At 55.9% G+C, this 26,053-nt stretch overlaps 1 long non-coding RNA gene across 1 annotated transcript; it reads left to right on the top strand.

Moving 5' to 3' along the window:
• Positions 1 to 1,239: 1,239 nt before the first annotated feature.
• LOC116986115 lies at positions 1,240 to 10,384 on the top strand. Its single transcript, XR_004415423.1, has 3 exons — positions 1,240 to 1,250; positions 7,852 to 7,854; positions 10,349 to 10,384. It is a non-coding gene; the product is annotated as an uncharacterized LOC116986115 (long non-coding RNA).
• The last annotated feature ends 15,669 nt before the right edge of the window (positions 10,385 to 26,053 follow it).

Below are 26,053 nucleotides of genomic sequence, written 5' to 3' on the forward strand. Positions count from 1 at the left end.
TCTCTAAAGTCGACCTGGTCAGGGGGTACAATCAGATCCCCGTGCGACCAGAGGATGTGCCCAAAACTGCTATCATCACCCCCTTCGGGCTTTGTGCGTATGCCCTTCGGCCATATCAGGCACAGGCACAGGCATTCCAACGCCTGATGGACATCTGCTACATCGCGGGTAAAAATAACCTCGCCGTCGAGGGCGTCCGCCATCTCGGGTCCCACCTAGTTCATCCTTACCAGAAAATAAACCTTTGCGTGGGGATGTACACGTGAGGTCCGGCCGCCTCGTTTGGCTGTCTGTCCGTTTTTGTGCTTTCGGTTCTGGGGGGGGGGGGTAATGTGGCGGCACTGGGTGATGGTCCACACACTGCACATAACCTTCGTCTCTTGGGGGGGGGGGTCACATGTCCTGGTGACGAGAGGTAGGGGGCAGGGTTTGGTCACGGGTGCCTCTGGGGCGTATTTAAGGCTTAATCGCGAGAGCACAATGTTGGTGAGTGAGGAGAATTAGTGTAGAATAAAGAACCAGTATTTCGGACAAACTTCGTGTCTGCCTCGTTCTTTAACGGACAACTCCACATGTGACAATTAAATTGAATCTAGAATCTTGAAAACAACAGATCAAAGCAGACGTTGATAAGGGTGGGACTGTCGAATGGTTCATTACTGGCTACGGGGAGAGTGACAACGAGGCAGACAAACAGTAAAATCATTCAGGACAGTGAAACTAGTTGGAGAACTAGGATGGGGGTGGGGATGGAGAGAGAGGGGGAATGCAGAGGCTACTTGAGGTTAGAGAAGTCAATGTTCATACTGCTGGGGTGTAAACCACCCAAGCGAAATATGAGGTGCTGTTCCTCCAATTGGCGATGGGCCTCACTCTGACAATAGAGGAGGCCCAGGACAGAAAGGTCAGATTGGGAATGGGAGTTAAAGTGTTGAGCAACCGGGAGATCAGGTAGGTTTAGGCAGACGGAGCGGAGGTGTTCAGTGAAACGATCGCCGAGCCTGTGCTTGGTCTCACCGATATACAGGAGTCGACACCGGATACAGTCGATGAGGTTGGAGGAGGTGCAAGTGGACCTCTGCCTCACCTGTCGGGGTCCAACACTGTCTATCTTTGGTGTAAACCAGCAGCTGCTGGCACGGACAGGATGGGTAGAATGGCCGCAGTAAAGAGCTGGTGCGATATCTCTCTGGGCTGAACTACCCTGATGGTGGGTGCGTTTGGAGACTATGTGCCCAGCCAGCCACACAGTGGGTCGAGGGACAGGTGAAGGAAGACACTTGCTTGTTCTCACTACAGGTTGCAGTACTGTGATTGAAGACTGAATTGGCCTTTGTGGAATAGCAGACTGCCACTGTGTTAATGATCACTTTGTCATTAAAAGGCTGATTGTGCTGACTTGTGAGTCTAACTTCCTGCCGTGAGTTTATGTTCCTCCAGTGAGCGGCTGGGAAGAGCAGGGCGGCTGTGAGTGGTGACCCACACTGTGACTGTGGAGACTGAGATGTTGCCACCGGCTGTCCCCAGCCCCCTGGCTCACCGAGGATCAGGGCAGGAGTCACGGCAACAGTGGCCATCGTGACTGTGAGGGTCTCACTGAACCCAACGATCGAGCTGCTGCTCAACGTGCGTTCTTGTAAAGTTCAGGGCTGGCAGGTCCTGGCAGGTTCAGCAGAGTGAGAGGAAGTCTCGTGGATGTTTACGAGCTTTGCTGGGGTTTCTGGAGTTTAGACAGGGAGGGTGGTTCCCCTGGCAACAGTGTGGAGGCTGAGGGGTCACCATCCCAGCTTTGTTTCACTTTATTGTCATGTGTACCGAGCTACAGCAAAAAGCCTGCTCGTCGCATGCTATCCAGTCAGCGGAAAGACTGGACATGGTTACAATCAAGCTGTCCACAGCGTACAGATATCGGATAAAGGGAATAGCGTTTAGTGCAAGGTAAAGTCCAGTAAAGTCAGAATAAGGATAGTCCAAGTGTCTTTAATGAGGTAGATAGTAGAAACAACAAACTGTAGATGCCCGTTTATATCAAAGAGACAAAATGCTGCAGTAAGAAGGCTGGGTCAGGCAGCATCTCTGTAGAGTTGCAGCACGGAAACAGGCCCTTTGCCCCACTAAGTCCGCACCTACCAGTGATTTTTGTCAACTAAAACTATTCTACACATTCCAGGGACAATTTACACTAATACCAAGCCAATTACGTCTTTGGAGTGTGGGAGGAAACCAAAGATCTCGGAGAAAACCCACGCGGTCACGGGGAGAACATACAAACTCCATACAGACAGCACCCGTAGTCGCGATTGAACCCGGGTCTCTGGCGCTGCAAGCGCTGTAAGGCAGCAACTCTACCGCTGCGCCACCGTGGCACCTCTCTGGAGAAAAAGGGTGGGTGACGCTTCGGGTCAGGACCGTTCTTCAGGAAGATGGTAGCTCGGGACCGCTCTCCAGTTGGTGATAAGATGGTTCAGTTGCCTGACAGCCGCTGGGAAGAAACTGTCCATGAATCTGGAGGTGGGAAGAAGGTACAGGAGCCTGAAAACTGTAACGTCCAGGAACAGCTTCTTCCTTACAGACATTAGGCTATTAAACACTACAATCTCAAATAAGCTCTGAACTACATAGACGGGGGCATTGGTTTGGTCTTTTTGCACTATTATAGTTTGTTTGTTTTACGTGTATATATGTGTGTGTGCGTGTATATGTACACACTGAACATTTTTTCCTGGTTATTACATTATTTACAGTGTACTATATTTACAAATTCTGTTGTGCTGCTGCCAGTAAGAATGTCATTATTCTGTCTGGGACAGATGGCAATAAAAAGCTCTTCGCTCTTCTCTCTCTTCATACACCTGTACTTCTTGTGTGAGGACCGCAGCGAGACATGTCCTTGATGATGCTGCTGGCCTGGCCGATGCAGCATGAGGTGTAGATGGAGTCAATGGAAGGGAGGTTGGTTTGTGTGGGGGTTACAGGGAGAGGTGGCACTGAGCTCAGGTGTAACTAGTTCACATTCACTGCCCTTCCCAGTGACCCTGCTGCCTGGAGCCGCACTGACCATCGCTGAAGATATATAATCAGACATCACCAGGGGGCGCCGCACGATGGCAGCCTCGCCAATAGTCTGTCTTTTTCTCTTTTTGTTGTTGTTTTTAGTGTGTTTTTAAAGTATGTATTAATGTTCTCTGGTTTGTTTTTATTTGGGGCGTGGGGGAGGGTTTTTTTTTTCAATTTCTTTCCTTGCCGGAGATGCGATCGTTTTCCGGATCGTATCTCCAGTCACTCTGCGGCCCTAACATCATGGAGCTGGCGGCTTTGCTCGAGACTGACTTTGAGCCTGTGATCCGTTGCCTGGAATCGACGTCTCGGGTAGAGACCAATGTCGGGAAGCTCCAAATGACGCAGAAGGTTTCAACCAGCCCTGACCCGGGTTCAGATCGCCCGGCGCGGGGTCAGATCGCCCGGCGCGGGGAGAGCTGAGATCCCCCCGATGCAGGAGCTTGATCGCCCCGACGCGAGGGCCCAAACGCCCCCGGCTACGGGAGCCAACATCGCCCCGTCAACGGAAGGCTCGGGGCCCCCGACCGCGGGAGAACAAAGAAGGAAAGAGTTTGAACTTTTTTTCGCCTTGCATCACAGTGAGGAATGTGGAGGAGTCACTGTGGTGGATGTTTATGTTGCAATGTATTTTGTGTGTTCTGTTGCATTTTATTGGTATGACTGTATGGCAAATGAAATTCCTCGTATGTTGCAAAACATACTTGGCTAATATTATGATGATGATGATGATATTATTATGATGATGATGATTATGATAAACGACCAGAGACAGAAGGGGAGGGAGTGAGAGCAGATTGTCCATGGTCACATCGATGGGATTCCAGTCAGCCTGCAGTATGTTCTGCGTCCAGCAGAGGGCAGAGCTGCCCACCACTTGACCAATGACCACAAAAGTTTCCCACAGACGATGGCAATCTGAGTTAAATTCCGAGCAGCATCAGCAGAGAGTGGCAACAAAGCGAGGGAGAGTGGGGAGAGCGAATACAGAGGAGGGAAGGGATACAGGCCAATGTGGTCAATGTGCCCATAATGGCCGCCTCGCCAAAAGTCTGTCTCGTCCCTTCTCTGTTTTTATTATTTTACGTATGTCTTAAATGTTTGTTTCAATATTTCCTGGTATGTTTTATGTGGGGGGGATCGAGGGAAACATTTTCCAGTCACTTACCTCGATGGAGATGCGATTTTTCTGCGTCTCGCATCTCCGTCTCCCCTGCAGCCTAACAACGTTTCAAGATACGGGCGCGGCGCGGACTTTAACATCGGGAGCTGCGATCCTTTGCCGAGGATTGCGGAGAGCTCCAACCGTGGGGCCTGTGGACTTTAACACCGTGAAGCCCGCGGTCTCCAATAAGAAGAGGCCAACTCGGGAGCTCCATGCCGCAGAGTATTCATGTCCGTCCCGATGCCGGAGTTTCCATCATCCCGACGAGAGGGTTTTGGACATCGGACCATCGGCAACTGCGGAGGGTTCAAAAGCCCCGACTACGGGTGAACAAAGGAGGAAAATGATTGAACTTTATTACCTTCCATCACAGTAAGGAATGTGGATTCCACTGTGGTGGATGTATATGTTAAATTTTATTTTTTGTGGGTGTGTGTCTTGTTGCTTTTTACTTAGTACTACTTCTAAAATAATACTAGGCCAAGTGGGACCTGTTGGGTCTCAATCACACGGGAGGCCTGGTCCTCTTCTTTTTCTTCTTCTTGCGTATGGCGTGCACAGCCTAAAGTTGTAAGACAACTTGTTCTATTTGATCTTATTTGATTGTGCACACCGGGTTGAGTGCATTTGTTGAAACAGGGCGGACCACGTGATGGTTGCAATCTCCCATCCCGCCTGGTCCCCCCAACGCAACCCTTTCCCCAACACAATTTATCACCCATAGCCCCTAACTGTGCAGGCTCTGCTCATTTCCCATCATCCCCCAGCACTCCCTCCCCCTCCTCTTCATGTGTGGGAGGGGAGGGGGCGGGGGGAGTTGCGGGGGGGGGGGGTGTGGGCAATGGGGAGGGGGGGGGGGTGTGGGCAATGGGGAGGAGGGGGATGTGGGCAGGGGGGAGGGGGGTGTGGGGGGAGGGGGGAGGAGGGCAGGGGGGGGAGTGAGCTCGGAGAAAAGACGGGGAAAGAGCCATGGGGGAGGGTGGAGGAGCCAGCGAGGGGGACCAGAGGGGTAGTGGCTGGAATTGGCGGTGTGATGGGGACTCACAGCCGGCGCTGGTCGCTTTCCTTCTCAGAGTCTCCGCTTTCTGTTTGGCGACATCACCGACTCCGGGCTGGGTCTCCGACGCTGGGCTGGGTCTCTGACGCTGGGCTGCTTAGGGCTGGTCTGCTCGACGCTGGGCTGCTTCGAGTCCCTCCGAAAATTGTGTCCGGTTGGAAACCTCCGGGACATCCTCAGCTCCAGTAAAGATGAGATGGCGCAGGAAGGGGCGGACCGACCTGGTGAGTGACAGGGGAAGAGAATCTTTAGTTTAATTTAGTTTAGAGATACAGTTTAGAGATACTCTTTTCATTTCACTGCACATCTCTTATTCGTATGTGACGAATAAACTTGACTTGACAGTGCGGGAACAGGCCCTTCGGCCCACTGAGTCCGCACCGACCAGCGATCCCCGCACATTAACACTATCCTACACACACTAGGGACAATTTGCATTTATCCCAAGCCAATCAACTTACAAACCTGTATGTCTTTGGAGTGTGAGAGGAAAGCAGAGCAGAGAAAATCCACGTAGGTCATGGGGAGAACGTACAAACTCTGTACGACAGCACCCGTAGTCAGTATTGAACCTGGGTCTTTGGCGCTCAACTGTGCCGCTGCGCCACCGTGAAGCCCGCTACCAGTGGCGGACTGAGTCTAAAAATATTGGTTGCCAGGAGACAAAGGGGGCCCACCCACAACTACAATGGTATCATTTAACAGGGGCCCACTTGCCATCACTTCATCAGGGGCCCCTGGCCAGTCCGCCACTGCCCGCTACAACTTATGACGTTCATAAGTGATAGAAGCAAAATCAGGCCCATCAAGTCTACTCCGCCTTTCATTCAGGGCTGATCCGACTTTCCCTCTCAACCCCATTCTCCTGCCTTCTCCCCATTACCCCTGACATTCATACCAATCAAGAATCTGTCAATCTCCCACATAAAAATATAATTGATGGCCTCCACAGCTTTCTGTGGCAATGAATTCCACAGATTGAACACCCTCTGACTAAAGAAATCCCTCTTCATCTCCTTTCTAAAGGAACATCCAGTTCAGTTCAGTTTTTTATTTGTCATATGTAGGTTAACACAGGGTCAACGGTACAATGAAATGTGTTTGACAAGACAACGGGTCTCCTCAGCAATGATATTACAAGGATAAAAAATAAGATAAAAAAAGATAAGATAAAAGTGACAATGGTCGGCAAAAGACAATAATAAATAAAATAATCAACATATATGATGTGTTTATGAGTTCAGAAGCCTGATGGCCTGATGGTAAAAACTGTTCTTAAGTCTGGTGATGCATGCAGAGAGTTACACAGAGAGTGGTGAATCTGTGGAATTCTCTGCCACAGAAGGTAGTTAAGGCCAGTTCTTGGCTATATTTAAGGCCAGTATTGGCTATATTTAAGAGGGATTTGATGTGGTCCTTGTGGCTAAAGGGATCAGGGGGTATGGAGAGAAGGCAGGTACAGGATACTTAGATTAGATTAGATTAGATTAGATTCGTTTTATTGTCATTCAGACCTTTCGGTCTGAACGAAATTTTGTTTCCCTGCAGTCATACATATAATTTTTAAAAATGGCAAAAACACACAATCAACACAAATTTAACATCCACCACAGTGAGTTCACCAAACACCTCCTCACTGTGGTGGAAGGCAAAATCTTAAAGTCTCTGTCTCTTCCCCCTTTGTTCTCCCTCTGCGCCGAGGCGACGGTTCAAACTCCGCGGGTGGTTGCTGCCTCCGCCGCAACTCCAGGGCCGAGTCGGGTCTCCGCCGCTGCTGCTGCTGCCGCCACCGCAGCTTCTGTGCCGAGCCGGGTCTCCGCTGCTGCTGCTGCTGCCGCTAGAGCTTCGGGGCCGAGTCAGGTCTCCGCTGCTGCTGCTGCCGCCGCCGCAGCTTCTGTGCCGAGCCGGGTCTCCGCTGCTGCTGCTGCCACCGCCACAGCCTCGGGGCCGAGTCAGGTCTCCGCTGCCGCTGCTGTTGCTGCTACAGCCCCAGGGCCGAGCCGGGTCTCCGCTGCCGCTGCTGCCGCCGCCACAGTTTCGGGGCCGAGTCCGGTCTCCGCTGCTGCTGCCGCCGCCACCACAGTTTCGGGGCCGAGTCAGGTCTCCGCTGCCGCCGCTGCTGCTGCTACAGCTCCGATGTCGCCAGCTCCGCCATTAGGCCTCGGCGCAGACGGAGACGGGGAATACGACCGAAGAAAAAGTCGCATCCCCCGAAGGAAGAGACCAAAACATGTTTCTCCCACCCCACCCACACACATACACAACTTAATAAAACAAAATTAACTAAAACATGACAATGAACAAAACGAAAGAAAAAAAACAGACGGACTGCAGGTGGGCCGCAGCTGTTAAGCCAGCGCCGCCATCTTGGAATGAGTTGGATGATCAGCCATGATCATATTGAATGGCGGTGCAGGCTCGAAGGGCCTATTTTCTATGTTTCTATGCAGCCATGCTCTTGTATTGTCTGCCTGATGGTAACAAGTCTGCGTGTTGGGTGGCTGTGGTCCATGATGATGCTGTGTGCCTTCCGCAGGCACCGCCAGTGGAAAATGTCCTGAATGGCCAGGAGGCAGTTGCCAGTGACGTGCTGTGCTGCCTTCACCACACACTGTAGTGATTTGCGGCTGTGGGCAGAACAGTTCCCGTACCAGACGGTGATGCAGCCCATCAGCAGACTCTCGATGGTGCAACTGTAGAAGTTTGTGATGATGCTGGCGTTCATGCTAAACTTCCTCAATCTTCTCAGGAAAAAGAGCCGCTGGCGAGCTTTCTTTGTTATTGTGTCCGTGTGCAGTGTCCAGGAGAGGTCCTCAGTGATGTGCACACCGAGGTACTGGAAGCTGCTGACCCTTTCAACATCAGCATTACCGATGTGGATGGGGAGGTGTCCACTCCGCTGCTGTCCCCTGTAGTCCAACAACATCTCTTTAGTTTTGCTGACATTGAGAGAGAGATCCTTTGATACTGAGGCTATGACCTCTGGTCCTCGACTCTCCCACTAGTGGAAACATCCTCTCCCCATGCACTCTATCCAAGCCTTTCACGATTCTGTGTGTTTCAATGAGGTCCCCCCTCATTCTTCTGAACTCCAGTGAATACAGGCTCAGTGTCGACAAACACTCATCATAGGTTAACCTACAAATTCCTGTGATCCTTCTCGTAAACCACCTCTGTATGTTCTCTAGAGACAGCACATCCTTTCCTCACATATGGTGCCCAGAGAGCGTGTGGCCCGAGGTGTCAGGGAGGGGTCAGATTACGGTTGCCAATGTCCCGTATTAGCCGGGACATTTTTGGGCTAAATTGGTGTGTCCTATACGGGACCGCTGTTATACCGTATTTGAATGCTACTACTCGGGTCGAGGGGACTGTCGGGTCGGAGCACCTCATCCGGCCCCGCCTCACCAGTCCCGACGTAGTGCAGCCCATGGAGTGCAGCAGCAGCACCTCGCCCGTGGCCCCGTCGGTCCGCAGCCCGACCTTCAGACCTTCGCTTACCGGCAACACCACCACCCCTCCTTCTCATGGCCGATCATCGGTTCATGATTTGGATGAGGTGCCGTACTTTGTGTGCGATGTTGCGGGGCCAAAACTCCTCAGCTGGCCCACCGGCTGGGCTTTGTGTGCAGTCCCGTACCCGGGCCAACTCGCCATTCACCCAGCCACGGCCGAGTCAGTCAACGAATTGCCGTCGGGAACTTTTGTCCCTTATTTGGGACCTTTTGTCCCTTATTTGGGACCTTTTGTCCCTTATTTGGGAGTGAGAAATTTGGCAACCCCAGGTCAGATACTAGGGTCAGGAGGGGTCAGGGATTACCGGGCCAGAGGGGTCAGCAACTAGGGGCTCGAGGGGACAGGCGGGGTCAGAGACTAGACGCTGGAGGGGCCAGAGGGGGATGACCCCGGGCCGAATTGCCGGGAACTTTGGGCTTGTTTTGCACTAATATTGCAGCTTTTAATTGGCCTTTTTAAATATTGCTTCTGATGTTATGCATTGAGTGCGATGTGTTTACAGAGCTGTGCTGCTACAAGAAGACCTTCATTGTCCCGGGACAGATGACAATGAAACGCCCGACTCTGGAGCTCAGGGCAGATGGAGGAGACCAGAAGTAGCTGCCCAATGCGGCAGGGCCGCCCGCGTGTGCGGGAGTGTGTGCGTGTGTGTGTTTGGATGTGTGTGTGTTTGGATGTGTGTGTGTGGGGGTGTGTGTGTGTGAGGGTGTGTGCGCGGGTGTGTGTGTGCAGGTATGTGTGTGCGTGAGTGTGTGCGGGGTGTGTGTGTGCGGGTGTGTGTTTGGATGTGTGTGTGTGGGGGGGTGTGTGTGGTGGTGTGTGCGGGTGTGTGCGGGTGTGTGTGGGTGTGTGTGTGCGGGGGAGTGTGTGCGGGTGTGTGTTTGTGGGAGTGTGTTTGCATGTGGGTGTGTGCGGGTGTGTGTGTGCGGGGGAGTGTGCGGGTGCAGGTGTGTGGGCATGGGAGTGTGTGTGCGGGAGTGTGTGTGCGGGGGTGTGTGTGTGCGGGGTGTTTGTGTGCGGGGTGTGTGTGTGCGGCGGAGTGTGTGCGGGAGTGTGCGGGGTGTGTGCGGGGGGTGTGTGTGCGGGGGAGTGTGTGCAGATGTGTGTGCGTGGGTGTGTGTGCGGGTGTGTGTGTGCCGGAGTGTGTGTGTGGTAGTGTGTGTGTGGTAGTGTGTGGGTGTGTGCGGGAGTGTGTGTGGTTGTGTGTGTATGCGTGCGGGAGTGTGTTCGGTTGTGTGTGTGGGAGTGTGTGTGGGTGTGTGTGGTAGTGTGCGTGTGTGGGAGTGTGTGCGGGTGTGTGTTTGCGGGTGTGTGTTTGCGGGTGTGTGTTTGCGGGAGTGTGTGCGGGTGTGTGTGCGGGTGAGCGTGCGGGTGAGCGTGCGGGTGTGTGTGCGGGTGTGTGTGCGGGTGTGTGTGCGGGTGTGTGTGCGGGTGTGTGTGCGGGTGTGTGTGTGGGTAGTGTGTGTGGGTAGTGTGTGTGGGTAGTGTGTGTGGGTAGTGTGTGTGGGTAGTGTGTGTGGGTAGTGTGTGTGGGTAGTGTGTGTGCGTGGGAGTGTGTGCGTGGGAGTGTGTGCGTGCGGGTGTGTGCGTGTGGGTGTGTGCGTGCGGGTGTGTGCGTGCGGGTGTGTGTGAGGGTGTGTGTGAGGGTGTGTGTGCGGGTGTGTGTGCGGATGTGTGTGCGGGTGTGTGTGCGCGGGTGTGTGTGCATGGTGTGTGCGCGGGTTTGTGTGTGGGTGTGTGAGGAGGTGTGTGTGTGTGCGGGGGAGTGTGCGGGAGTGTTTGTGTGTGGGTGTGTGTGCGGGTGTGTGAGCAGGTGTGTGTGTGTGCGGGGGAGTGTGTGCGGGTGTGTGTGTGTGGGTGTGTGTGTGCGGGGGTGTGCGGGTAAGTGTGTGGGGTGTGTGCAGGTGGGTGGGTGTGTGCGGGTGTGTGCGGGAGTGTGTTTGGGTGTGTGTGTGCAGGTGTGTGTGTGCGGGAGAGTGCGGGTGTGTGTGCGGGGGTGTGTGTGTGTGTGTGTGGGGGGGGTGTGTGGGGTGTGTGCGGGTATGTGTGCGGGTGTGTGCAGGTGGGTGTGTGTGTGCGGGGGACTGTGTGCGGGAGTGTGTTTGGGTGTGTGTGTGTGGGTGTGTGTGTGCGGGGGTGTGCGGGTAAGTGTGTGGGGTGTGTGCAGGTGGGTGGGTGTGTGCGGGAGTGTGTTTGGGTGTGTGTGTGGGGGGTGTGCGGGTGTGTGTGTGCGGGTGTGTATGTGCGGGAGTGTGTGCGGGTGTGTATGTGTGGGTAGAGTGTGTGTGGGTGTGTGCGCGGGTGTGTGCGCGGGTGTGTGCGCGCGTGGTGTGTGCGCGGGTTTGTGTGTGGGTGTGTGCGGGTGTGTGCGTGGGAGTGTGTTTGTGTGTGTGTGTGTGTGTGCGGGTGTGTGTGTGTGTGTGTGTGCGGGTGTGTGTGTGCGGGTGCGTGTGCATGAGTGTGTGTTTGGGTGGGTGTGTGCGGGTGTGTGAGCAGGTGTGTGTGTGCGGGGGAGTGTGAGCAGGTGTGTGTGTGCGGGGGAGTGTGTGCGGGTGTGTGTGCGGGGGAGTGTGTGCGGGTGTGTGCGTGGGAGTGTGTGTGTGTGTGTGTGCGGGTGTGTGTGTGTGTGTGTGTGTGTGTGCGGGTGTGTGTGTGCGGGAGAGTGTGAGTGTGCGGGAGTGTGTGCGCGGGAGTGTGTGCGCGGGTGTGTGCGCGCGGGGGTGTGTGTGTGTGCGGGTGTGTGTGCGGGTGTGTGTGCGGGTGTGTGTGCGGGTATGTGTGCGGGTATGTGTGCGGGTATGTGTGCGGGTATGTGTGCGGGTGGGTGTGTGTGTGCGGGGGAGTGTGTGTGGGAGTGTGTTTGGGTGTGTGTGAGGTGTGTGCGGGTAAGTGTGCGGGTGTGTGCAGGTGGGTGTGTGTGTGCGGGTGTGTGTGTGTGCGGGAGTGTGTTTGGGTGTGTGTGTGTGTGTGCGGGAGTGTGTTTGGGTGTGTGTGTGTGCGGGTGTGTGTGTGCGGGTGTGTGTGTGCGGGAGTGTGCGGTTGTGTGTGCCGGAGTGTGGGTGTGTGTGTGGTAGTGTGCGTGTGTGGGAGTGTGTGCGGGTGTGTGTGCGGGTGTCTGTGCGGGTGTGTGTGTGTGCGGGGGGGGTGTGTGTGCGGGGTAGTGTTTGGGTGTGTGTGCGTGGGTGTGTGTGTGTGTGTGTGTGTGCGGGTGTGTGTGTGCGGGAGAGTGTGCGGGAGTGTGTGCGCGGGAGTGTGTGCGCGGGAGTGTGTGCGCGGGAGTGTGTGCGCGGGTGTGTGCGCGCGGGGGTGTGTGTGTGTGCGGGTGTGTGTGTGTGTGCGGGTATGTGTGCGGGTATGTGTGCGGGTATGTGTGCGGGTATGTGTGCGGGTATGTGTGCGGGTGGGTGTGTGTGTGCGGGGGAGTGTGTGTGGGAGTGTGTTTGGGTGTGTGGGTGTGCGTGCGGGTAAGTGTGCGGGTGTGTGCAGGTGGGTGTGTGTGTGCGGGTGTGTGTGTGTGAGGGAGTGTGTTTGGGTGTGTGGGTGTGTGTCAGGGAGGGTGTGTTTGGGGTGTGTGTGTGAGGCTGTGTGTTGTTGTGAGGGTGTGGTGTGTGAGGGGAGTGGGAGTGGGTTGTGTGTGAGGAGTGTGGGTGTGTGTGTGGTAGTGTGCGTGTGTGGGAGTGTGTGCGGGTGTGTGTGCGGGTGTCTGTGCGGGTGTGTGTGTGTGCGGGGGGGGTGTGTGTGCGGGGTAGTGTTTGGGTGTGTGTGCGTGGGAATGTGTTTGCGTGTGTGTGTGTGTGTGTGGGTATGTGAGCCGGTGTGTGTGTGTGCGGGGGAGTGTGTGCGGGTGTGTGTGGGAGTGTGTTGCGGGAGTGTGTGTGGATGTGTGTGCCGGAGTGTGTGTGTGGGTGTGTGTTTGGGAGTGTGTGTGTGGGTGCGTGTGTGGTAGTGTGTGTGTGCGCGGAGGTGTGTGTGTGCGGGTGTATGTGCGGGTGTGTGTGTGCAGGGAGTGTGTTCGGTTGTGTGTGCGGGAGTGTGTGTGGGTAGTGTGTGTGTGGGAGTGTGTGTGTGCGGGTGTGTGTGGGGGGGGGTGTGTGGGAGGTGTGTGTGGGGGGTGTGTGCTTGGTGTGTGCGCGGGTTTGTGTGTGGGTGTGTGAGCAGGTGTGTGTGTGCGGGGGAGTGTGTGCGGGAGTGTTTGTGTGTGTGCGGGTGTGTGCGTGTGGGTGTGTGTGCGTGCGGGTGTGTGTGCGTGGGAGTGTGTGTGCGGGTGTGTGTGCGGGTGTGTGAGCGGGTGTGTGTGAGCGGGTGTGTGTGCGGGTGTGTGTGTGCGGGAGTGTGTGTGTGGGTGTGCGTGCGGTGGTGTGTGCGGGTGTGTGTGAGCGGGTGTGTGTGTGCGGAGGTGTGTGCGGGGGTGCGTGTGTGTGTGCCGGTGCGTGTGTGCGGGAGTGTGTGCGGGTGCGTGTGTGGGTAGTGTGTGTGTGTGCGGGTGTGTGTGTGCGGGTGTGTGTGGGGGGGTGTGTGGGTGGTGTGTGCGCGGGTTTGTGCGGGGGTGTGTGTGCGTGCGTGTGTGTGTGGGGGTGTGGGTGTGGGTGTGGGTGTGGGTGTGTGTGAGGGGGTGTGTGTGTGAGGGTGTGTGTGTGTGAGGGTGTGTGTGTGAGGGGGTGTGTGTGTGCGGGGGGGTGTGTGTGCGGGGGTGTGTGTGTGTGTGGAGGTGTGTGTGCGGGTGTGTGAGTGCGGGTGCGTGTGTCTGTGTGGGTGTGTGTGTGCGGGAGTGTGTGTGGGTGTGTGTGGGTGTGTGTGTGTGGGTGTGTGTGCGGGTGTGTGTGTGTGTGCGGGTGTGTGTGTGCGGGTGTGTGTGTGCGGGTGTGTGTGTGCGGGTGTGTGTGCGGGTGTGTGTGTGGGTGTTTGCGGGTGTGTGTGCGCGTGGGTGTGTGTGTGTGTGTGTGGGTGTGTGTGTGCGGGTGTGTGTGCGGGTGTGTGTGTGGGTGTTTGCGGGTGTGTGTGCGCGTGGGTGTGTGTGAGTGTGTGAGTGTGCGTGTGTGAGTGTGGGTGTGTGTGTGCGGGTGTGTGTGTGCGGGGGTGTGTGTGGGTGTGTGCGGGTGTGTGTGCGCGTGGGTGTGTGTGCGGGTGTGAGTGTGGGTGTGTGTGTGCGGGTGTGTGTGCGCGTGGGTGTGTGTGCGGGTGTGAGTGTGGGTGTGTGTGTGCGGGTGTGTGTGTGCGGGTGTGTGTGTGTGTGTGCGGGTGTTGTGTTTGTGTGTGTGTGTGTGCGGGTGTGTGTGTGCGTGCGGGTGTGTGTGTGAGGTTGTGTGGGTGTGTGCGGATGTGGGTGTGTGTGAGCGGATCTCTCTCTGCAGGCTCTCTCGTTGCCGGGCAGACTATGGGCACTGCTGCAACCTCTGGGTGATTAACCCCGCTCCGGGCTGCCCGAGTCGTCACCACAAACCAGTCGGGCAGGTTAGGCTTTTCACAAACAAACCGTGAGCCGCTGGCAGCTGACTTCAAGGTCTTTCCAAACGGAGTGTCAGGTTACCTGTGAAAGGTGACTAATCTCAGCGCTGCCTCCAACTGAAGTTTGTACCTCCATGCTGCAAATACTCAGCGGCTCAGGCAGCATTTGTGGAGAGAAACATTGCCGTTTTCAGGTCAAGATCTTCACAGCGGCGGCATTGTCCATGGCGGTGTTCAAGAAGGAACTGCAGATGCTGGAAAATCGAAGGTCGACAAAATTGCTGCAGAAACTCAGCGGGTGCGGCAGCATCTGTGGAGCCAAGGAAATAGGCAACGTTTCGGCCCGAAACGTTGCCTGTTTCCTTCGCTCCATAGATGCTGCCGTACCCGCTGAGTTTCTCTAGCATCTTTGTCTACCTTGCGGTTCCATGGGTTGGTTTGAGGTGTAATTTGAGCCGCTGTGTGAGGGGCAGGTGAGGCGGGGACACACACACACACACACACACACACACACACACAGCGCCAGAGACCGAGCCTTCGCTAGGGCAGCACGGTGGCGCAGCGGTAGAGTTGCTGCCTCACAGCGCCTGGGACCCGGGTTCCATCCTGACTACGGGTACTGTCTGTCCGGAGTTTGCACGTTCTCTCCGTGACCTCGTGGGTTTTTCCGGGTGTTCCGGTTTCCACCCACACTCCAAAAACATACAGGTTTGAAGGTGGGCACAAAAAGCTGGAGTAACTCAGCGGGTCTGACAGCATCGAGACCCAAAACGTCACCCATTCCTTCTCTCCAGAGATGCTGTCAGTCCCGCTGTTACACCAGCATTTTGTGTCTATCTTCGATTTAAACCAGCATCTGCAGTTCATTTTTGTAGTTTGTAGGTTAATTGACTTCTGTAAATTGCCCTAGTGTGTTGGATAGTGCTGCTGGTGTACGGGGTGGTCGCCGGTCGGCACGGACTCGGTGGGCCGAAGGGCCTGTTTCCTCGCTGTGTCTGGCGGGGCTGCCATATGAGGAAAGATTGAAAAGACTAGGCTTGTATTCACTGGAGTTTAGAAGGATGAGGGGATCTTATAGAAACATATAAAATTATAAAAGGACTGGACAAGCTAGATGCAGGAAAAATGTTCCCAATGTTGGGCGAGTCCAGAACAGTCTTAGAATAAAGGGGAGATCAGTTAAGACTGAGGTGAGAAAAAACTTTTCTCCCAGAGAGTTGTGAATTTATGAAATTCCCTGCCATAGAGGGCAGTGGAGGCCAAATCACTGGATGGATTTAAGAGAGAGTTAGATAGAGCTCTAGGGGCTAGTGGAGTCAAGGGATATGGGGAGAAGACAGGCACGGGTTATTGATAGGGGACGATCAGCCATGATCACAATAAATGGCGGTGCTGGCTCGAAGGGCCGAATGGCCTCCTCCTGCATCTATTTTCTATATTTCTATGTTTCTGTCTGAAAGTGTAAAGGTCACTGTGTGACACTCTGGGATATCCACGCCGGGGGAAGCTGAGACCCTCAGCCTCAGCCCCCGCCCCCCTCCAGCAGACCACACGCGGTTGTCACTGAGGGTGCACCAGGCTGCGAGTTGGCAAGTTTGATTATCTCTACCGGCTGCTGGTGAGGCTGCAGCGGCCATGTGCTGGCATTCAGTGGCTGCATCAACAACAACAGAACATGCTGGAAACGTCACATTGTTTAAATCCTTTGTTACTTTGTACTGAATTAACTCTGTTCTCTCTCTGTCTGTTTCTTTCTACCTCCCTTTCTCTACCTCTCTCGACTCTCCCCCTTCCCTCTCTCGACTCTCCCCCTTCCCTCTCTACTCCCTTCACCCCCCCCCCCATCTCACCTCCCCCTCCCTCTCTTCTCCTCCTCTCCACCTCCGTCCCCTCCCTCTCCTCGTCTCTCCTTCCCTCTATACGCCCCCCCTCCAACTCCCCCCATCTCACCTCCCCCTCCCTCTCCCTCTCCCTCTCCGCTCCTCCGTCCCCTCCCTCTCCTCGTCTCTCCTTCCCTCTATACGCCCCCCCCCCCCCCTCCAACTCCCCCTCCTCTCCACCCCCTCCCGTGTCCATAGTTTGTCTGTTCTGACTCCAGCTGGCATTTACAGTAATTGCCACCCTGACACCTTAATCTGGCCCAACTACAGATGACCAACCCTCTGTTCGCCACAGCCCTGCTCTCTGCAACTTTAGACACACTTATCTTCTCACTTCCTCACGCCTTGGCCACAGACACTGACAGTTTTTGTTTCCCTCCACTGATGCTGCAGGTCCACTGTTTGACCAGCTAAGATCTTGCAGCAGCTTCAGATTTTGTTTCGGCTTTCCTTCCTCTGCACAGTCCACACAGCTAGCGCGGGTCCGACACACAGCGCCATGGGCAGCTGAACAAGGTCAGGGCCGCTGCACCCAGGGTCACGGATGCTAGTTGTTGGAGGTTAGGGGGGAATGTGGACCTTGACCTCACCTGCGTCCACCCATTACCTAAGATAAACACACAAAGCTGGAGTAACTCAGCGGGTCAGGCAGCATCTCTAGAGGAACGGTGGCGTTTCGGGTCGAGACGTTTGCTCCACCTATTATCTGCTGCGCTTCGACCTCCCTCTCCGTTCTTCCAGCTTTGTCCTCCCCTCTTCTTTGCCTCTCACCTCCCAGTCTGAAGGGTTGCGATCCAAAACGTCACCCATCCATGTTCTCCAGAGATGCTGCCTCACCCGCTGAGTTTCTTTGTGAACTTAAATCTCTTTTAAATGCTGTTACAGTATTTGTCTCAACTACCTCCTCTGGCAGCTTGTTCCATACACCCACCACCCTCTGAGTGAAAAACATGCCCCTCGGGTTCGTATTGCATCTTTCCCCCTCTCACCTGTGTCATCTGGTGATCCCCTGCCCTGGGTAAAATATTTTGTGTGTTCTCCCTGTCTACCCCATGTTTGTGAGGATCTCACCCACCCCTGACCCCGACCCCCCCGGAGACCCAGGGTGGTGGGCAGAGGGTGGGCACAAGGCTCCTGCAACACTCACTGACCGCTGGACACCGGTCACCAGGACGGTGGAGGGGGGAGTCTGTCCAATAATTACTGCGTCGGGGTGGGTGAACGATCTCGGTGGGGTGAGGGTGAATAGTGTTTAAGAAGGAACTGCAGATGCTGGAAAATCGAAGGTAGACAAAAGTGCTGGAGAAACTCAGCGGGTGCAGCAGCATCTATGGAGCGAAGGAAATAGGCAACGTTTCCTATAGGAAATGTTTCCTATAGGAAACGTTGCCTATTTCCTTCGCTCCATAGATGCTGCTGCACCCGCTGAGTTTCTCCAGCACTTTTGTCTACCTGGGGGTGAATAATGTCAGGGTGGGGGGGGGGGGGGGGGGTGAGCTGCGGGGAAGGGCTGACACCAAGAGTGTGCTGGGTGGGGGAGGGGATATTGGTGTGAGGGTGAAGTGGTCGGTGCCAGGGAGGGTGAGGAGTGTGTGTGTGTGGTGGGGGGGGGGGGGGGGGTGGTGAGGAGTATGTGGCGGCGGTGGGGGGGGGGGGTGGGTGAGGAGTATGTGGCGGTGGTGGGGGGGTGAGGAGTATGTGGCGGTGGTGGGGTGGGTGAGGAGTGTGTGAGGGCAGGGGTGGTGATCTGTGCCGTGTGTTGGGGGGTGGGGGTGGGGGTGGGGGTGGGGGGCGGGGAGAGGACAGGAGGGGCGGTGACGGAAACGCCCGAAGTGAAGGGACGGAAATAGCCGAGGACGTCGGGCTCCGCCCCGCCCGCACCGAGCGCCGCCCCGGGAGGAAAATGGGAGCCGGGAGCGAGTGAAGAGAAACGAGAGCGCAGTCAGGAAGCGAGAGGAGAGGGGAGACTGAGTGGGAGAGGGAGTGAGAGACTGAGAAGGGGAGAGTCAGACACAGACAGACACAGACAGACACACAGACACAGACAGACGGGAGCCGCCGCTCGCTACATTCTGATACAATGTGTCCGAGCGGCGTCTGAGCGCCGCCAGACCCGGTGTCCGAGGGGCCGGAGCCGCCGCCGCCGCCGCCGCTGGGATCCGCGCTGCCGGAGCTGGTCCCCGGGCGGCAGCGGAGATGGACGCGGGGGGAGTGGAGAAGGATTGCAGCGCACTCGACGGCCTCTTCCAGACCATCATGACCGACATGAAGGTGAGCGGCGGCGGCGGCGGCGGGGGGGGGGGGGGGTTAGGGGGTCTGAGGGAAAGGGGAGTGGAGGGAGGGAAGGAAGGAGAGGGAGATGAGGGGGCAATGAGAGGAACTGAGGGAGGGGAGGAGTAGAGAGTGAGTGAGTGGAAGGGTTGGTAGAGGAACGGGAAGGGACAGGGTGTGGGGAAGGAGTGCCGGGGAGTTGAATAGAGAGTGTGTGTGAGGGTGCAGGGGATGTGAGTAGAGGAGGAAGAGAGATGTGGGGGGAGGGAGAGGAAGAGGGGGTCTGAGGTGGGGGAAGAAGGGGGAGGGTTGTGGTGGTGGAGGAGGGCTGGGGTGGTGAGGAGGGGGTGGGTTTGGGGCAAGATATGGAGGGGAGTTGTAGAGGGAGGGGTGAGTGAGTGAGTAAGTGAGAGACAGGGAGGGTGGGGTTGAGGTGTGGGGGGTGAGGTGGAGAAGGGGGTTCAAGTGTGGCGGGAGGGGGCATGGTTAGTGTGGGGGGAGGGTTTGAAACCGTGGGGCATGATATGTGTGTTTGGGTGAATCGGCTATTGAACAGCTTGTTCTATTTTGGGAGTGGACAATTTAATACACAACTGCCCTTGTGGGTGAGATGGAGCGGTGGCAGTTGTTGCTGGAGTCTGGGCAAAGTCTTTACTGGGAGGCATTTTTTGGTGGTGCTAGGGAGATGTGTGAGAATGTTCCAATGCATGGAGCAGGAGCCTGGGACAGACACACAGACCGGATAATAAATGTGTGTTATCTTTCACAACTTGACAGAGACCTGTGGAATGTGTTGCTCAGAGAAGGTTTGGGCAGGCGTGACGTTAGCCGCCAGCCTCCCTCACAAGCTGGGACAGGGTCAGTCTGAGTCACTCGCTGATCTTGTGGGGAGAGGTTTAGTGCTGGAGTACCCGAGCCCAGAACCTCTGTGGGTGTGTCAGCATCTGACTCATGGTCTCGACTTCTTGTTAAATACCTGTGTGGTAAAGCGTGTTTGACTTGGCCATCGCACAGGGAAGTCCACAGTGAGGGCAGGGAGCTGATCCAGCGAGAACAGAACGAGATCGATGGGCTGAACGGCCTTGAGAATCTGGTCTGCAAGGGGATGGAGGGAGGGGGGGGATGAAGGGGGAGAGAGACACGGGGAGGAGGAGACAGAAGGATGAGGACAGGGGGAGGGAGAGAGCCAGGGGCAGAGGGAGGGGTTCAGATCTGCTCAGTACTGCATGTTGTGAGCGTGTCTATACACACGTGACCTGCTCAGCACCGCGTGTTGTGTGTGTGTCTATACACACGTGACCTGCTCAGTACCGAGTGTTGTGAGCGTGTCTACACGTGTGTTCTGCACTGTACCGTGTGATAACTGCATGTTAATTTGATGACTGACCTCGTCCATCAATCCCACCGTGACCATGGAGCAGCCGGTGTTTCACCGCCACAGACAGAGACCCTGTGGATATATAAATGCCGCTCCCCCCGGTGTTGTTGGCCACCATACGGTGCTGCCTTGCCGAGGGTGCTGCATGCACCATAGGGTTCATGTACAAGGGGTGTGGCTGTTGTACACGCGGTGAGGCCGATATACACAGCCGCATGCCAGGGCGCTGACTCACCGATAGCCTCCTCTCCCCACCGCTGTCTCTCCCACACGTTGCAACCTGCTCCTTCACTGCTCTTCCTGCCCCATCCCGCTCCTCACCACAAGCGTGTTTACACGTGTCTGCACGCTAGGCCTGGCGTGTGCGGGGGGGGGGGGGCTGGCATGTCACACATCCAGGCAACGTGTCTGCGTGTTGCTTCCCGTGTGCGTGCTATGCTGTTCCGTGCCGCACTACAGCCAGGCTGTGGGAAGTACAGTGGGCCGGGCAGCATCCGTGATCCCGCCATCAGTAACTGGCCCATCAACTGGGGCGAGGCTTCCTCATGGGGCTGCACTGGAGCCAGATGTGCCGTTGGGCCACTGGGGCCAGATGTGCCGTGGGGCCACTGGGGTCAGATGTGCCGTGGGGCCACTGGGGCCAGATTTGCCATTGGGCCACTGGGGCCAGATGTGCCATGGGGCCACTGGGGCCAGATGTGTTGTGGGGGCACTGGGATCAGATGTGCCATTGGGGCACTGGGGCCAGTTGTGCCACGGGGGAACTGGGGCCAGATGAGCCATGTTGGTCACGCTACAATCTGGGCACTGACAGCCCAGATGTACCAGCTCAGTGTTCGCTGATGGAAGGTGTTTATTGTGTTTAATCTTTGATCAATTCCATGTTAAAGTTTAACAGAAAATATAATCAACAACCAATATTAAAATGGAAAGTTCAGCTGCTCCCCGTCACTGAGTTTTCAAGGGCAGCAACTAGCGGCTTGATCGGTGCAAGCGGTGAAACGCTGGCGGCTGCAGCCTTTACACAGCCCAACATTACCTTGGCTCCACTGTGCGCTGATACTCTCCCTCCGCACAGTCCCAGGGTCGGGCACGGGGTGAATAGCCCTTTACCCCGTCCCGTCACACACTCCCGGGGTCAGACACACTCCGGGATCGGACGGCTTGAGAGAGAGCTGCTCGACTTAGAGTCTCGCCTGGGTCGGAGTGGTGGGGACTCGTGTGAGTGGGGTGAGTATCAGGAGAAGAAACAAGCACTGAGGGACTTGCAGCTTAGGAAGTCCCGAGTCGCGTATGTGAGGTTCCGAGTCCAGATGTTGCACCATCTGGACTGCGCTTCACCCTTTTTCTTCTCTCTGGAGAAGTGGCGAGGAGCCCGCAGGCAGCTCTTTGTGGATGATGGCTCCTCTGTCACAGACCCAGCGAGGATCGGTGCCTCGGTTCGGTCTTTCTGTGAGACTCTCTCTGCAGATACTGTACATCTAGCTGGGGTGCGCGGGGGGTCCTGTGGGAGGGCTTGCCCATAGTGTGCAAAGAAGTGGCTGTGCCCCTCAATGATCCCCTAACTCTGGAGGAGTTGACTGCTACCCTGCACCAGCTCAGGGGGACAAGTCTCCAGGACTGGATGGGCTGACGGTGGAGTTTCTTAGAGCCTTCTGGGATGTCCTTGGGGGTGACTCTTTGAAGGTCCTTGGGGAGAGCCTGGCGACCGGGGAGATGCCCTTCTCGTGGCGCAGGGCAGTCGTTGTTCTGCTGCCCAAGAAGGGCGATCTCCGCCTGTTGAAGAACTGGTGCCCGGTCTCTCTCCTCAGCACAGAATACAAAGTCCTTGCACGGGCGATGGCGAATCGCCTGGGTCCCGTGCTGTCCCAAGTGATCAACCCAGACCAGTCCTACACAGTCCCGGGCAGGTCCATCTAGGACAATATCCATCTGGTCCGGGACCTGATCCATCTGCCCCAGGGGGCTGGTCAGTCAGTCGCCTTTCCCTCCCTTGACCAGGAGAAGGCGTTCGACACGGTGGAGCACGACTACCTTCTTGGGACTCTGCAGGCGTTCGGATTTGGACCAGACTTCGTGGCCCGAGTCCGGCTTTTGTACTCAGCTGCGGAATGCCTTATTAAGGTCAACGGCTCTTTGTTGGCCCCCATTCACTTTAGGAGGGGGGTACGTCAGGGATGTCCCATGTCCGGCCAGCTGTATTACATCTGTGTGGAGCCATTCCTGTGCCTTCTCCGGAGGCGGTTGACAGGCCTGGTTTTACCGGGGCCGGGGATGGAGGTGGTTCTCTCGGCCTACGCCGATGATGTAATTCTGTTGTTCACCGACCCTGTTGACATGCGGAGGATGCGTGAGTGCCAGCAGGTTTTCTCAGCTGCATCCTCCGCCAGGATCAACTGGGGAAAGTGTTCTGGAGGAGATGGCAGGTTCTGCGTGGAGCACCATGCACCTCTACCTGGGGGTCTACCTGAGTCCAGTGAGGGGGCTTGGCCGGCGAACTGGCAGGAGCTAGAGGCGAAAGTCATCGCCCGGCTAGGCGTGCTCTGGTCCCGCGGGGGAGAGCATTGGTCATAAACCAGCTGGTGGCCTCTATGTTGTGGCACCGGCTGGCCACTCTGGTCCCGCCCTCTTTATTTGTCACCATGATCCAGAGGAGGTCGGTGAACTTCTTCTGGGGAGAGAAGAATCATTGGGTCTCTGCAGGGGTTCTGAGTCTCCCGGTGGAGGAGGGCGGTCAGGCGCTGGTTTGCGTCCATACCCAGGTGGCGGCTCTCCGTCTCAGGACCCTTTGGAGGTATATGTACTCCGAGTGTCCTCCGAGATGGCACGAGCTGGCGACGTACTTTTCCCGCCAGTGTCGCTGCCTCCAGGAGGGCACACAGCTCCCGGTAGCGGGCATCAGTCGACACGCTGGGCGGGAGTTGCCTGGCTTTTATCGCGATTTACTGAAAGCTGGGAATTTGTTCACCTTCAGTCAGGGTGCTGCTCCACAGGGGGAGGGGGGTGTTGTGGTTGCGAGGGTGGGTATCGAGGAGAGGCGTGTGCATGGAGTGATTCCGGCCCAGCTTACCCCCGCTCCAATGCAATTGGTCATAGGACCTATGGCCCGGGTCCCTCCCCGAGAGCCGCCCCACGCAACATGAGCTTGCCTTCCCGAGATGCCTAGCGTGCCGTTCCGTGGCGCTGAGAGGCGAATACTGTACAGGCTGCTCGTGCACACTCTACACTTCCTCACCCTCGTCTTCCGTCCGGACTCGCCCTGGCGGTCCGTGTCACCATCTGCAGAGACGGGATCGGTCAAAGTCAACATGCATTTATGAAGGGAAATTCATGCTTGACTAATCTTTTGGAATTTTCTGAGGATGTAACAAGTAGAATGGATAAGGGAGAGCCAGTGGATGTGGTGTATCTGGACTTTCAAAAAGCCTTTGACAAGGTCCCACACAAGAGATTAGTATGCAAAATTAAAGCACATGGTGTTGGGGGTAGGGTATTGACATGGATAGAGAACTGGTTGGCAGACAGGAAGCAAAGAGTCGGGATTAACTGTTCCTTTTCAGAATGGCAGGCAGTGACTAGTGGGGTGCCACAAATGCTTGATGTTGGGACCCCAGTTGTTTACAATATATATTAATGATTTAGATGAGGGAATTAAATGTAATATCTCTAATTTTGCGGGTAACAAAAAGCTGGGTGGCAGTGTGAGCTGCGAGGAGGATGCTATGAGGCTGCAGGGTGGCTTGGATAGGTTGGGTGAGTGGGCAGAAGTATGGCAGATGCAGTATAATGTGGATACAAGTGAGGTTATCCACTGTGGTGGCAAGAATGGGAAGGCAGATTATTATCTGAATGGTGTCAGATTAGGAGAAGGGGAGGTGCAATGAGACCTGGGTGTCCTTGTACACCAGTCACCATGCAGATACAGCAGGCAGTGAAGAAAGTCAATGGATTTGAGTTTAAGAGCAAGGAAGTCCTACTGCAGTTGTACAGGGCCCTGGTGAGACCGCACCTGGACTATTGTGTGCAATTCTGATCTCCTAATTTGAAGAAGGACATTATTGCTATTGAGGGACTAGGTTCACCAGGTTAATTCCCATGATGATGGGATTGACGTATGATGAAAGAATGGGTCGACTGTGCTTGTATTTGCTGGAATTTACAAGAATGAGAGGGGATCTAGGAAAACATATAAAATTCGGAAAGGATTGGACAGGGTAGATACAGGACAAATGTTCCCGATGTTGGGGGAGTCCAGAACCAGGGGTCACAGTTTAAGAACAAGGGGTTGGCCATTTAGGACTGAGATGAGGAAAAACCTTTTCGCCCAGAGAGTTGTGAATCTGTGGAATTCTCTGACACAGAAGGCAGTGGAGGCCAATTCACTGGATGTTTTCAAGAGAGAGTTACTTTTAGCTCTTAGGGCTAAGGGATATGGGGAAAAAGCTTGGGTCAATATGATCAGCCATGATCATATTGAATGGCGGTGCTGGCTTGAAGGGCCGATGGCCTACTACCTATTTTCTAATTTTCGATGGCACTCTGATCCCGTCCTCTGTCTTTGCCACCATGATCAAGAGGATGTTGGTGAATTTCTTCTGGGGAGATAGGAATTGCTGGATCTCAGCTGGGGTTCTGAGCCTCCCGTTGGAGGAGGGTGGTCAGGAGCTGGTTTGCGTCTGTACCCAGGTGGCGGCTCTCCATCTCAGGACCCTCCGGAAGTTTATGTATTCCGAGTGCCCTCCTAGATGGCACGCGCTGGCGATGTACTTTTTCTGCCTAGGGCACTGCCTTCAGGAGGGCACACGGCTCCCGGCAGCGGGCATCTTACCACGATTTACTTAGAGCTAGTAATTTGGTCACCATTATCCAGGGCGCTGTTCCACACTAGGAGGGGGGTGTTGTAACTGCGAGTGTGGCCGATCCTCACCCTGTCACGGTGGGTATCGAGGAGAGGCGTGTGTGTGGAGCGATTCCGGCCCAGCTCAGTTGAAATTGGTCACAGGACCACGGCCCGGGTCCCTTCCTGAGAGCCGGCCCCACCCCCACGCAACATGACCGCCAGTCCGCGATGCCAGCGCGCCGTTCCGTGACGTGGAGAGGCGTGCTGTACAGGCTGCTCCTGCACACTCTACACTTCCCCACCCTCGTCTTCCCTCTGGACCCGCCCTGGCGGTCCGTGTTACCACCTGACAGCGGGAGCGGTCCCCAGTGGAGGTCTCTCTATAAGGGAGTCCCTTTACATCGAGGACCTTGGGTGTAGAGTATTGCATATGGCTGTGGCGTGCAACAGATATTTAAGTTGGTTCACGGACTCGACAGCTGCCTGTCACTTCTGCGGCGAGGAAGAGACCGTGTTCCATATGTATGTGGAGTGTGAGAGGCTGTGGCCCCTGTACGAGCATCTGAAGGGGCTGCTCCTCGGGTCTTGGGTGGACTTTAGCCCCACGCTCCTGATCTTTGGTCACCTGGTATAGAGGGGGGAGGGGGGGGGGTCTCCCTGTCGGTCTGCTCCTGGGCCTGGCCAAGATGGCCAATAGCGGATTCCGGCAGCTGGCAGTCGATGGTCACACCAGAGTCGTCTGCCTGCCCCTATTCCAGAACTACGTCCGTGCCCAAGTGTCCCTGGAGACTCTGGAGGCCTTCCGTGAACGCTGGTCGCTGCGGGAGGTCGGGTGTCTTGTTGATGTTTTAATTTGCTAACTGTCTGTTTGTAAGCTGCCAATATAGGCACGTTGATCGTGTTACTATTTGTTTTTGTTTGTTTTGAATAAAAGCATTTTGTATTTATAAAAACAAAAGGAGTCAGACATAAGGTGATGCTTCCTCTGCACCGTGCCATCACATACTCCCAGCGGCAGGCACACGGTGCCTGGGCTAAACCCTTCCAGAGACACCCCCCTCCCCAGGTCTGGGACCCCCTCCCCAGCTAGAGACCCCCTCAGAGTCATGAAGATCAGAAACCAACAGAGACCCGACTGATGTGGCACGGTGGCCCAGGGTTGGTGGGGGTCAGCGTGGGGGAGGGGACGGTGCCCCAGGGGTGGTGGGGGTCAGTGTGGGGGGGACGGGGGATGGTGCCCCAGGGGTGGTGGGGGGAGGGGACGGTGCCCCAGGGGTCAGTGTGGGGGTCAGCGTGGGGGGAGGGGACGGTGCCCCAGGGGTCAGTGTGGGGGGAGGGGACGGTGCCCCAGGGGTCAGTGTCGGGGTCAGTGTGGGGGAGGGGGTGCCCCAGGGGTGGTGGGGGTCAGCGTGGGGGGGCCCAGGGATCAGTGTGGGGGTCAGCG

This window comes from Amblyraja radiata, chromosome 23, assembly GCF_010909765.2.
Source record: "Amblyraja radiata isolate CabotCenter1 chromosome 23, sAmbRad1.1.pri, whole genome shotgun sequence".
Classification (NCBI taxonomy): Eukaryota; Metazoa; Chordata; class Chondrichthyes; order Rajiformes; family Rajidae; genus Amblyraja; species Amblyraja radiata.